The sequence below is a fragment of the Monodelphis domestica genome, chromosome 1 (assembly GCF_027887165.1).
Source record: "Monodelphis domestica isolate mMonDom1 chromosome 1, mMonDom1.pri, whole genome shotgun sequence".
Lineage (NCBI taxonomy): Eukaryota > Metazoa > Chordata > Mammalia > Didelphimorphia > Didelphidae > Monodelphis > Monodelphis domestica.
Genome location: NC_077227.1, coordinates 711,454,990 through 711,467,543, shown reverse-complemented (window position 1 = coordinate 711,467,543; position 12,554 = coordinate 711,454,990). Strand labels below are relative to the sequence as shown.

General features: G+C 47.3%; 1 protein-coding gene across 1 annotated transcript in view; it reads right to left on the bottom strand.

Annotated features, from left to right (window-relative positions):
• Nucleotides 1-11,179, bottom strand: part of ZFHX3 (zinc finger homeobox 3) — a 330,923-nt gene extending 319,744 nt beyond the window's left edge. The window contains exon 1 of the mRNA XM_056811489.1: nucleotides 11,047-11,179. The gene's annotated coding sequence lies outside the window, so the exon portion shown is untranslated. The remainder of the gene's footprint in view (nucleotides 1-11,046) is intronic.
• Between the last annotated feature and the right edge of the window lie 1,375 nt (nucleotides 11,180-12,554).

Sequence of the window (12,554 nt, the reverse complement as noted above, 5' to 3'; positions counted from 1 at the left end):
GGCCTGTCCTCCCCTCGACAAAACTGGTAATAGGTACATCATTTCAGACATGCTCTCTCCCTCTCCCCCTCTCTCCCTCTCTCCCCCTCTCTCCCTCTCCTCCTCTCTCCCTCCCTCTCTCTCTCTCTCTCTCCCTCCCTCTCTCCCTCTCCCCCTCTCTTCCTCTCTCCCCCTCTCTCTCTCTCCCTCCCTCCCTCTCTCTCTCTCTCTCTCTCTCTCTCTCCCTCTCTCCCTCCCCCCCTCTCTCCTTCTCCCCCTCTCCCCCTCTCTCCCTCTCTCCCCCTCTCTCCCTCTCTCCCCCTCTCTCCCTCTCCTCCTCTCTCCCTCCTTCTCTCTCTCTCTCTCTCCCTCCCTCTCTCCCTCTCCCCCTCTCTCCTTCTCCCCCTCTCTTCCTCTCTCCCCCTCTCTCTCTCTCCCTCCCTCCCTCTCTCTCTCTCTCTCTCTCTCTCTCCCCCTCTCTCTCTCCCTCCCCCCTCTCTCCTTCTCCCCCTCTCCCCCTCTCTCCCTCTCCCCCTCTCTCCCCCTCTTTCTCTCTCTTTTTCTACCATTTCAGACATGCTATATAACTCTCTTTCCTCCTTTCTCTCTCTCTTTTTCTACCATTTCAGACATGCTATATAACTCTCCCATTCTCTCTCCTCTCTCTTCTTTCTCTTTGTTTCTCTCTCTCTCTCATTTCAGACATGCTATATATAACACTCTTTCTATACACATAGAGAAAGAAAAAAGGGAGAATGTTATATAGCATGTCTGAAACTATACATATATATATATATATATATATATATATATATATATATATATATAGAGAGAGAGAGAGAGAGAGAGAGAGAGAGAGAGAGAGAGAGAGAGAGAGAAGGCTACCAGCAGGGTCAAACTGAATACTACTGACCCACTGACTCATAATTAATCATAGCATTATCAGTCAATTTTATATATCCTAAATTTAAACTTTATCATCCTTGTATAAATACCAAAAAAAAAAGTCTGGGGTGGGGGGATATGGGGCAGGGGGAGAAACAGGGTGTCCTTACTGAAAGCCCACAGATAACCTCTGAAGTCACTCATTTTCCTCTGAAAAAGGCACCTGCTTTAACCCTCGATATCATTCCTCCATCATCTGACATTATACTCCTTTCATATATATATATATATATATATATATATGTATATATATATATATATATATATATATATCAGGAAACCATTTGCATCCTAGAAAGAAACAAGGCAAAGAACTGTATGTAGAGAGGTATATTTGCATCGGGGGTAGAGGGAGGAATGTCACATTTATAAAGCCTATTCTGTCCCATTTACAGGACATCTGGGATTCTGAACCAGCCAGGGACCCAGACTACTGGAAGGAGACTAGTAATCAAGGTAAAGCCTGCATAGTTTAAAAAAAATGATTGAAAGGCTTAGCTAATACTTCAGGAAGCAAAGCCACTCTTAGAGAACAAGGATCTAAGAAACCCAGAAGACAGTCCCCAAGTTATACATTCAGCCTGGGAAGGAAGAAGGGAAGCAAAGGAGGCAGGAAAAAAATGTGAAAAGTAGAGAATGATTTTTAAAACATATTTTTCTATACATATATACACGCACGCATATATATTTCTTAAATGCTCTGGTTTCTAGAGACACTGACTACCTGAGGTCAGATGTAAGAAGAGTGTTTACATGGTGATGCTAGTTGATGATGTTTCGTTCCTAAACAGGTTAGGAATACCTTAAAGAAAATCATTAAATAATTCAATTGTAAAAGGGGCTCTGAATAATAGATGGTGATGATGAGGATGATAAAAATAGCAGTGTGACTGAGGTACTAATGCACACACCAGAGAGGAGCCTCCATACAAAAGTCCCTTCAGGAAAATGAAGTCAGAACTCAGGTCTGCACTCTACCTAGAAGGCACACACAAGCTGTCACATTAATTAGAGACAAAAAGAAAATGTTTGGACTCTCAGGCAAATCTAATTTTGCTGCTTGGCTTCAACTTTTTATTAATAAGAGGTATCCTTGTAATAGGATGCCAGGAGGGAGACTGAGCAAGGCAGAGGAGCTATAAAGGCGGCCCTGAAGGGGGCAAAGGCAAGGGCAGGGGCTTCCCCACCGGGAGCCCCAGCCTTCCTAAGGGGTCACCTGCCCCAGTCACCTAATTGGGGGCTGGCCACAGCCCAGGGGGAGGTCCTGCCAAGCCAGTGAGTATCATGGGCAACATCCACAGCCACTGCGCCCACAGTGAGGCTCTCCTGATGCTAGAACCCGTTCCAGCGTTCCGTACGTACGTCTGTGCCATATTTCTTTTCATCAGAAAACGCACCAAGAGGAAGGTGACTTGTACCTTTCGCGATCACATGAAGAATTACCATTTTCTATAAAATGCACCCCCTCCCTCTTTCTGTTCCCCTCAAATGACATGTTCCACATTCGGCATGCCAAAAGCTCTCCTGAGAACAGGTGCTAGGAAGAGAACACCTTCTGGCCTACCCTTGCACTGACAGACTGACATTCTCAGAGCTCTGTCCTAAAACTGACAAAAATTCTCAGCTAGAAAGGGCAAGTCTTCCTTCCCCAGCTCTCTAGCTAGTCTATTCTCATCTGGAAATCCTAATAGACAAAAGACAGGAATATAAATATTTAAAAATAAATAAGAGAGCTTTCCCCATTCCTCCCACCAACCTCCCCCTTACATCCCCCCTTTCTTTTCAGCCTTTCCTACTCCTACCATCTTTTAATTCCCAAACCCAAAGGAAAAGCCTCAGAAGCTTAGGTGGCTGCTAAATTATCCTGATCCCAACCTAACAGCAGACCTGTCCCTCTCCACATACATATGTATGCGTGTTATAAAAATATACATCCTCACACACACATAGATGTGCACATAGGTACGCATCTCTGTACTCTTTCACTTTAACAAAGGCAGACGTGATTTCTAAACGACACAGTTGTCTGCTTTCTGACATGTGAACCTTGTATTTTCAATACAACTGGGTTCCCACATATTTATTTCTGCAAATCCTCTTACCTCTATTTATACGTGCACATTGATTTTTAAAACAAATGCTTAAATAGCACTGAGGTTCTAATAAAAAAAAAGGCCAAAAAAGAGGTAAAACAAAACAAAACAAACAACAACAACAAAAATCACCACCTCCAAACCCTCAGAACTGAGGTTCACTCCTTGCCCTTAGCTCACCCCATTATGCCTAGGCAGTTCTATTTAGGGGCCTGGTATGGTCTGCATCCCCAGGTCCCTTTGGGCATTCTACAGAATGCAGATTTTCCACACAGCAGACCACAACAGCTCCTTCAGAAGAACCATTAGAGTCTGGAGTGCCAAGGCCTACATACAGATGTTTCGATTCACATTCCCCCCCTTGCACAACAAACTTCAATGTCTCCATCTATTGTGGCCATGTTAATTCCATGGGTTAATCTTGTTTTCCCCCATCCAAATGGGAGATGATTTTAAGTGTTGAAAACCATAATTCACTCCAAAAGAACCTCGTCATCTGGTTTATTTACTCACTCCGGCCCCCCTCAACCTTTCTTCAAAAAACAAAGATGAGACCCCCAGAAAGAAGATGTTATTCGATCTTGGAAGTGTTTTCAGAACAATTTTTTGAATCATGAGGCCCAAGAATTAGGAATGTACCCAAAATTAGCCTTAAAAGACTTAAGAAGTGAACAAATATCTCTGTATATACATATACATGCATGTGTAGCTGTGTAAACATATATGAGGTTGTATGTGTATATGTAAAATATATATACACACATAGACATATATATATGCATATATATAGTATGTGTGTATTAAATGGTTTCTAACGTGGAAGAGAGCAAACAGAATTATCCATGCAAGACTGCAGGTCCTCATTTTATGCCCACAGGGGCATTTTTACATATATGTTACAAAACCTTCAAATTGGGAATTTTTCATGAAAAAGCAGCCAGACCCTTAAGGACGGCATCACAACGGACACCCATTTAAGACAGGGGTAGTTCAGGAAAAGGGGGATCCGAGTGGGGCTTCTGCTTTGTTCATGGCCCATCTTCCCTGTCTGACATCTATTTACACTTGGCCTGATAGAAGCCACTGACTAGGTGGAGGAAGCTTGGAAGCTTGGAGGGAGTCTAAAGGGGAAATGAAGTACAGAAGTAGGAGGGAGTTATTAACTCTTTAAATATATCCTATTTAAAAATCAAAACACAAGATCAGAAATTTTATCTCCTTCCTAATGTGTACTAACCATTCCGTCTTACATGAAACATGGGTTAACACATTCATAATTAAATACCAGAAGCACGATTCCTATGAACAGAAAAAATCAGGAATTTGATTTAAGCTCTTGTTGCCTAGTAATTCTTTGCTGCCAAACAGCCAAGTCCAGGTTTGGGGGGAGTGGGAAAGAAGATGATACAAAAAGGTACCTCCACCTCCCCCCTGGTCCAGGCCCTCCCGAATCAGCTCATCCGTCTCCCTGCTGCCTTTTTTTCCAGCTCTGTCTGTTTCATTTTTTTTTTTTAAAGAGCAGACTTAAAACCACCGAGCTAAATTTTCAAGTCGATAATTTGGGATTTTCGATTTCTGTCGTGAGCCAGGCCTACGGTAAATGTGTTTCTGAGCTGTTTCGTTTGTCTCTTTGTGGACAAATAGGAACTGTGAAATTTAAAGAATGGCTTGAAAAACCCCCTCTAAAAACAAAGGGGTTAAAAAAAAAAAAGCCCAGGACAAATGTTTTTGCTTTTGTGTCTCCCTGAAGCAATTGTTTGGGAGAGTCTGCCCTGACAATAACCATGAGAAGGCCATCCAAAGGGGATGAGCACACGAGGGGACTTCTTTCGAGATGCCTTTGGTCTGAGCAAAAAAAGCACCTTAGCTCAGTTCTCCAGGAACAAAAGGCCAGTGCCACGGGAGGGGGGAGAGGTCACCCTGGGTTTTCACATCAAGCCAAGTGTCAACGCTGGTTCATTTTTCACCCCGTCTTGGTTGGGGAGAAGCTAGCTAAGTGAACTTCCTAATTATTGCTATTCCCTTTCTCCTTATTACGAGCCAATCCAAAAGGAGGAGGAGGAGGGGGAAAAAAAAGGCACCCCTTTAAACGAAAACCTCCAGGCCTCCACATCCACTTTTTCTTCTCTCCTTATTTTCTCACTGATTTTTTTCTGTTTTGGTTTCCAGTCGAAAATTACATGAGAACAAGAGGAGGGGGGTGGAGTGGAGGTGGAGGGGAGTGGGGGGAGGACTGGGCGTTTTGCAGTCATTTTTAGTAACATCAGAATTGGCTCTATAGCTACAAAGGAGAGTCAATTGACCCAGGGAGAGGAAAAAACATTTAGAAAATGTTAAAAGTAGAGATGCAGCCCAGGAATAGGAGGTTGGGGGGAGGGGGGCTGCCTTGAAATATTTTCTTCTTTTCACAGCATGCAGTCCACTAATGCCAGCTTCAGATTTGCAAGTGAATCGAAGTGGTCATTAGAAGTTTGGGGGTGGGGGGGAAGGTGGACAACAGGGGAAATATTAGAGGCACTAAAAAAAAAAAAGATGATGGGGGCAGCGGGGGCAGGAGGGGGGAAGAGAAGAAAAGGAAACCTAGATGAATCAGCGCCCGCCACTGCAGTTCCATGGCCAGGCCACGGAAAGTTGCTGTCTGAGGGTTTAACTGGATCCTAAGACGGGAGCTCCTTCCAGAGCAGGCAGACCAGAAGAGGAGGAAGAAAAGGCACTCGACTCCCCTTCAGCCTTTGAACCCAGGACTTCACCCCACTGGGCATCTCCCCCTTCCCACCCCAAAGGGGTCGCAGGCTCCAGCTGAAGACCAAGGTGGGGGTAGGGGTCAGGAGGAATAAGGGATGAGGCCCAATAAGCAACTCAAATATGAACGGAAATGACATCAGCGAAGTGAAGGACCTGTTTAAGACAGATCAAAACAAAACAAACTCCTAGCCCTTTGTGTATACAAGATAACTCTATAAACAGCCTTCCTAAAATGTCACTGGAAAGTCGACACATCAGAATCACAACAAGAAAACAGATGACAGTTTGGGGTGGGGGGGGATGGGGGACGGGAAGGAGAGGGAAGGGGGGGGAAGGGGCTTAGAAAGAGGCCAAAAGCTCAGCTGACGCCCCCCCCCCCCTTTGCTGATACTTAATATTTATTGGTGTTTATAACCTAAAAGCCATGCTCTGTGTTTCACTTAATACCGGACCAGACAGCGCTCCCTAATGAGGCAGCATTACAATCAGCTTGTAATACTGAATTTTTAATGCTGCCAAGGATTCTGTTACATAATAATATGAAAAACAGAAGTTGAAAGTGGTCGAGGAGGGCCAGGACACACCAGGTTCCTTACCAGGCGAGGACCACAAGTGGGTCCTCTCTTCTCCCAACACTGCCCCCCCACCCGGCCCCCCAGCCCCCACCCCACTAACCTCATTTGCAAATCATCGCTGAATCCCGATACATAAGGTCAGTCTGTAAATGTGGAAGAAGCCTCTTTTTTTTTTAAGGGAGTGTGAGATCGTTACAGTGTTTGATCCCAAATTCTATTTCAGCTATTTGAAGTTCAACTGAGGTTAGAGTCAACTAATTCAGTGTCTCAATCTTCCCCCCCACCATCCCCTCAAAAAAAAAAAAAACCCCATACACATAAATGGAGAGGTGGGGAAGGGGAGAAGTAGAGGAGAACATAGGGCTTGGCAGGAAACTGGGTAGAAAAGGCAAAATAAAATAAAATTAACTCGAAGCAATCAAAAGAAAAGACAATTATCCTGGGGAGAAAGGGCTGAAACATACAAAGGGGAAAATGAAATCTGTTGCCCATATTCACAGCTGCTGCACTCAGTTTACATTGGTGTACTTTAAAAGTATAGAGAGAGATAGATATAGCCGCCGTTGCTCCTCTCTGTAATACCCCAAGACTGTAAATCTATAACCACTGCAATGATTTAGTGATTAAAAACATGATAACACATTGTGTAACTGCAAACCACAGAATCCCTGCCAACTCTCCTCCAAGATAAAGGAAAAAAATACAGAAAATGTGTTGCTTGCAGCGATCTTGCAAACTCAAAAGATTTTCATTTTTAAAAATATGCTGGACCAATCTGAAAAGGATTGGCGAAGCCTAAATCGAGCAAAGGAAAAAAAGGCAGCTTTATGGGGTATCCTTTTTCTTGTACTAACAAATTACCATCTAAACATGCCTTTTCTTTTCTTTTTTTAATAGTTTGTTGTAACTGGAATAACTGGTCTTGTGTGATGTCTTGCATATTCAAAGCTGCTTTGTAATAGGATATGGAGACCCAACCTTATTTGCCTGAACTCAGTAGGGGGTTTTCACCCCCTCCTCCTCTGTTGTTTTGGATATTGTATTGTGTGTGTTGGGGGGGGGGTGTTGTTAGGAGTAAATTGTGGGTGCCAGGGCACGGGTGCTTTTAAACTACAGAGCAAACACCTGAATGGGGAGGCTGCAATTTGTAACATGGTTGGGGGAGCCAAAAATAAACACAAAAAAATAAAATGAAAGCAGCTGTAGGGGTTTTGGCCTCTAAGCAGCTGACTTGACCCCATTCTCTCTATTCTTTTATTTCCCCATTGCAGGATTCCTGCACCTTCAGTCAGATTCGAACTCGATGTGACCCTAAGGAGGGAGTCACCAAGCCCCTGAAAAACTGCTCCATATTAAACAAGGATAAGAGGAAGAAATAGAATTGCATATGCATAGACACACTACAAATACACACACTGTGCATGTGTGTACATATACACATCTAGAAGAGCTATTTCAACCACAGCACTCAAGAAATACCCTTTTCTGGTTTCAGGAAAGAAAGCTTATAGATAATAAAGATTCTTTCCCCTTTTGCCACCCCCCCCCCATTACTATAACTCTCTATGTACACATATAAACACAAAATCACACAAGAATATTATTCAGTGGATTTTATATGTTTAAAAAGTTCATGAATTGTCTACTGTCTGAAGTAGGGCAGAACAGTTTATTCAAAGGAATCAATAAGAAAGAGCATTTGCAAATATTTAGACAAGCACTGTGCATTTTAGCATTAAGTAATTAAAACCTAAAACTGGAGGTGGGGAGAGGGTAGTAAGGGAGGGGCTCAAACAGAGAAGGAAGAGGTACCCGAATGCCTACAGGAGGGCTTTTTTTAATCCACCCCCCACCCCCTAAACTGAAATCTTTTCCAAACTGACGGAGTGCACACTTTTTACGAAATACTGCTCATGCACCATTTGCTCTTCTATTTCAAAATCCATCTCTGAATAGGAATTCACCTACCCCCCAAGATTTCAGGGCTGACTACAAGATAACAAAAATGTCTGCATCATAACATACACACACTGGCTTGGGGGGTGGGGGGGGCAGGAAGGGAAGAGGGAGAGGAGGAAGAGGGAGACTATCTTCTCCTGATATAGCTTGAGTCCCTGGTGAATTAGCCTCTCTCCTATACCATCTCTAAGTTAGTTACTCACACAGGTCAAAGAAATCTAGTGTTCCCTTATAGGAAGGCCCATAAAGTGTAATTAATTGAACCTACAAGCAACTCTCTCCTCTCAATAGACGTCTCTCCCCGCACTACTTTCTTCTCATCCATAAAGTTGAGAGTATTTTGATTATTGAATACCTAAGGAACTTATATGTAACCTACAGACACTAAACATAACAGGAAAATAAAAGTAATTTTAAAAAATGAGACAATATTGTCTACTTCTTCTCTAATAGTTCCAGAGGGTTGGGCAGTAAATGCTAGGGGTTTTGCTATGTTGCAATTAAATCCACACTGGGGAGAGAGAAGAGCCACTTGAGCACCCACCCTGCAGATACTGTAGAAATTTACAGTAAATGTAGGTACACGATTTCAGCACATTGCCCTATTGATTATGCAGATTATGATCAATCTTTCCCCCTTTTCCATCTGCAAGACTCTGTTTTAAGATGCTCACAAAACAAGTTAAGACTGTTCCTGGCCACTTTTCAAAAGATTGGGGTGGGAGGGGGAGACAAAAATGAAAGCCTTGGTGGTGGGGGGAAACCCACGCTAAACCTCAAAATCTTTTAACTCGAAAGTCTGAGAATTAACAATTTTCCAAAGTGGTTTTATATTTTTGGAATTGGCAATACAGCTATGCGTTTATTTGGTGTCAATTTCTTAAAATGCTCTTAATGAGGCCCTTTGAAAAAGTCTCTAGAACTCCAGAGAAAAAGCAGTCACACTCTTTTCTTTACCTATTACTTAGACCAAGTCCCAATAATTGAGAACAATAAAAATTGTCCTATTTGTCCTGACTTAACGGGGAGGGGAGGGGGGGACGTCAAGACTTTTGTGGTCTTGAAAGCCCTTAAAAACCTCCTTTAGAGCAATTTCTACAATAGGTGGAATTACAACACTTTACACAACTCGGACCAGAAGCATCAGATTTCAATTTGCAGATAAGAGATTTTTTAAAATATTTTAAAATCTAGTTTCTCCATAGAATAATAGCCCACGTAGAAGACGTAGCAGTAAGGTGTCAATACCCAATTTAAATGCACCTGTAAACATAACACATTTCTAGTTATCCTCAAATATAGAATGCAAAAGAGGACCTATTAAAATACAGAGCCTAAAAATTGTGGAATATAATGTTGCATCCAGTGTCTAAAATACAGGTAAAGAGGAGAGGGGGGAAAGTCGAGGATGAACAGTCTCATATTCTATTCGCGTGAGAGGGAAACAAGAGGACTCAGTTCTCCGATGTATGTCTATCAAGTGTCCTGGGCAGACAAGCCCAAGCGTGGGAGGGAGTGCCTGCCTGCCTCTGGCCGGAGAGCGCAGCCCCCGGAGCCCCCGGTGTCCAAGAAAAGGGCCCCCTGTGGGGGCTGGGAGCCCAGGCTGCCCACGGGGCAGCGCAGAGAGGAGCAGGAGTAGGAGCAGCAGCAGCAGCAGGGGCAGCAGCAGCGGCGGCAGCGGCTGCAGCTGCAGGTAGAAGTCCGGCCAGCCGGCCGTACCCAGGGCCGCTGCTCTTCGCTGCGCCACCCGCCGCTCACTGCTCCCCGCTCCCGAGCCGCTCCACTCAGCTCGGCTCCAGGCTCCGGGTTGTCCCCGTCCTCGCGAGTTAGCCCCCGCGCGTGGGGGGTGGGGTGGGTGGGAGGGGGGCGGACAGCGTGTCCCCCGAGCCCAGGCAGGCGCCCCGCTCGTCCCGGGGCCCTGGGGGGAGGGGTCGGGGGCCCCGGATCCCCCTGCCGGCCGCCGGGGCCTTTGTCTGGGCGCCTGCCGGGCCGGCCCGTGGCCGGAGCGCCCTGCCCTACCCAGCCCTGCCCAACCCAGCCCTGCCCAGTCGTGCCCTCCCCGAGGGCCCCGGAACCCGAACCCGAGCCCGGCCGGGGCTCCGGGTGCGTGGGCCCGACCGGCCGGCCGGCGGTCGCCTTGGCCCGGGCTAGGCTCCCGGGCCGCTGCGCTCTCTCTTTTGCTGGGGCTCCGCAGGGCTGGGCTCGGGCTGGGGTCGCTGGCAGCTGAGCGGCTGGGGGAGGGGAGGGGAGCGGGAGCGGCAGGAGGAGGAAGAAGAAGAGAAAGAGAAAGTTTGCTGGGGGGGAAGGAGAAAGCAACGAGCGGAGCCGGGCAGAGCAGAGCGGGGCGGAGAGGAGGAGAGGACAGGACGAGTGAGCATAGGAGGGGAGAGCAGGAGAGCACAGCCGGCCCAGGGCCGAGCCGGCCGGCCAGGAGGCGGGTGGGGGAAGGACGCAGCCCATGCACAGCAGCCCAAGTGAGCGGGGGAGCCGGGGAGCGAGCGCCCCGAGAAGCCGGGTAGGGGAGCGGGCGGGCGGGGAGGGAGCGCGGGGGGCGGGCGCGGAGCAGAGCAGAGCGGGACGAACAGCAGCAGCAGTGGTGGTGGTGGTGGTGGTGGTGGTGGCGGTGGTGGCGGCGGCGGCGGCGGCGGCGGCGGCGGCAGCAGCGGAGCCGGGGCTGGCTCGCAGGCTCCCGGGCTGGCGGGCGGGCGGCCCGGAGGCTCCCGCACGAGAAGGGAAAAGTTGGCACTTACGCGGTTGGTTGTCCGGCGGCGGCGGCGGCGGCTGCAGCGCGGGCGGCGGCGGCGGCGGGAGCTGGGGGCGCTCGGAATCCCGACCAGAGGCGCTCGGGCTGCAGATCCCATCAAGGCAGCAGCGGCAGCGGCAGCGGCTGGCGGGGGGCGGCGAAGGCGGAGAAGGACGAGAAGGCGGAGGAGGCAGAGGCGGCGGCGGCGGCGGCGGCGGCGGGGGAGCGCGCTCGGCGGAGCCCGGGGCGGGAGGCAGCCTCAGCCTGGGAGCCCGAGCCGCCGCCGCCGCTGCCGCCGAGCAGCATGGTCGGAGGGGAGTTGGCAGCCCCCCGAGCGGGCAGGGGCCGCCGACGAGGAGCGGCGGCGGCTCTAGGCGGTAATTGGGATGCAAAGCAGGCGGCGGCGGCGGCGGCGGCTGCTGCCGGGAGGAGGAGGCGGCGGCGGCGGCGGCGGCGGCGGCGGTGGCGGCGGTGGCTGCAGCGGTCGGAGGGGACGCGCTGGAAGTGGGAGCTGATGAGTGAAAAGAAAAAAAAGTCTTTGGATCTTTATTCTGCTAATTAGTTTCCTGCAAAAAATGGCTGTGATTAATTCAGTGCGCATGTGCTTCATTACCCAGGCACGACGGGAAGGGCTAATTAGCCACCTTCTGGATCAATAAGATTCAGCAAAAAAGAAAAGGGGGAGGTGGAGGGAGGCAGAGGGGAGGAAGGGAAAAAAAAAAAACCAGGGGAAAGTGATGAGCAGGGCAAGGAGAGCAGGAAGAGAGGATGGGAGAAGAGACCAGGAAGAGGGAGAGAGGCACCAAAAGTTTATGCATGTATTAAAAACACACACACACATACACACACGCACACACACACACACACACACACACACACAGAGGACTGAGAGATGCAGAGAAGCAACAATGGGAGCCAGCCTGGGATTTTTTATAACAAGATTTTTTTTGTTTTTTTTCTTCTTTCCCCTTTTTCTTTCTTTTATTCTCTTTTCTCTTTTTCTTTCTTTTTCCTTCATTTTCTTTCTTTTTTCCAAATGCAGCTGCGGGTGTTTAAATTAAATAGGAAGAAAGTAACAGAAGACAAGAGTAAGGAGGGGAGGGAGAAATGGAAGGAGGGGGACAGTTAAATGCCTAGGTTTAAATGAAAACACAGAGAAGTATCTGAGTCTTAGAATGGAGACACTTTAAATTGCAAATCTCAAAGATTTTCTCCAAGGAAAGTTGGAAATGCCCCCCCCCCCCGTGTATTTTTTTAAATGGAACAACTTTTACATATTCCATAGATTGGACAAAAAAAAATTAGATTTTAATCTTGCCTTCAAAAATAAGATGAAATCTTCTCTAGGTCTTTGGTAAGGGTTTAGTGATTAAAAAAAATTAAAAAGAGGGAAGTGAATAAGAACTAAATGGAGTTAGTGGGAAAGGGGGTAAGTGGAGAAAAGGGGAAAAATAGAAAAAAGGGGGGGGAGAAGAAGGGGGAAAGTTGCAGTTGGAAACGAGTACAACTTTTTTT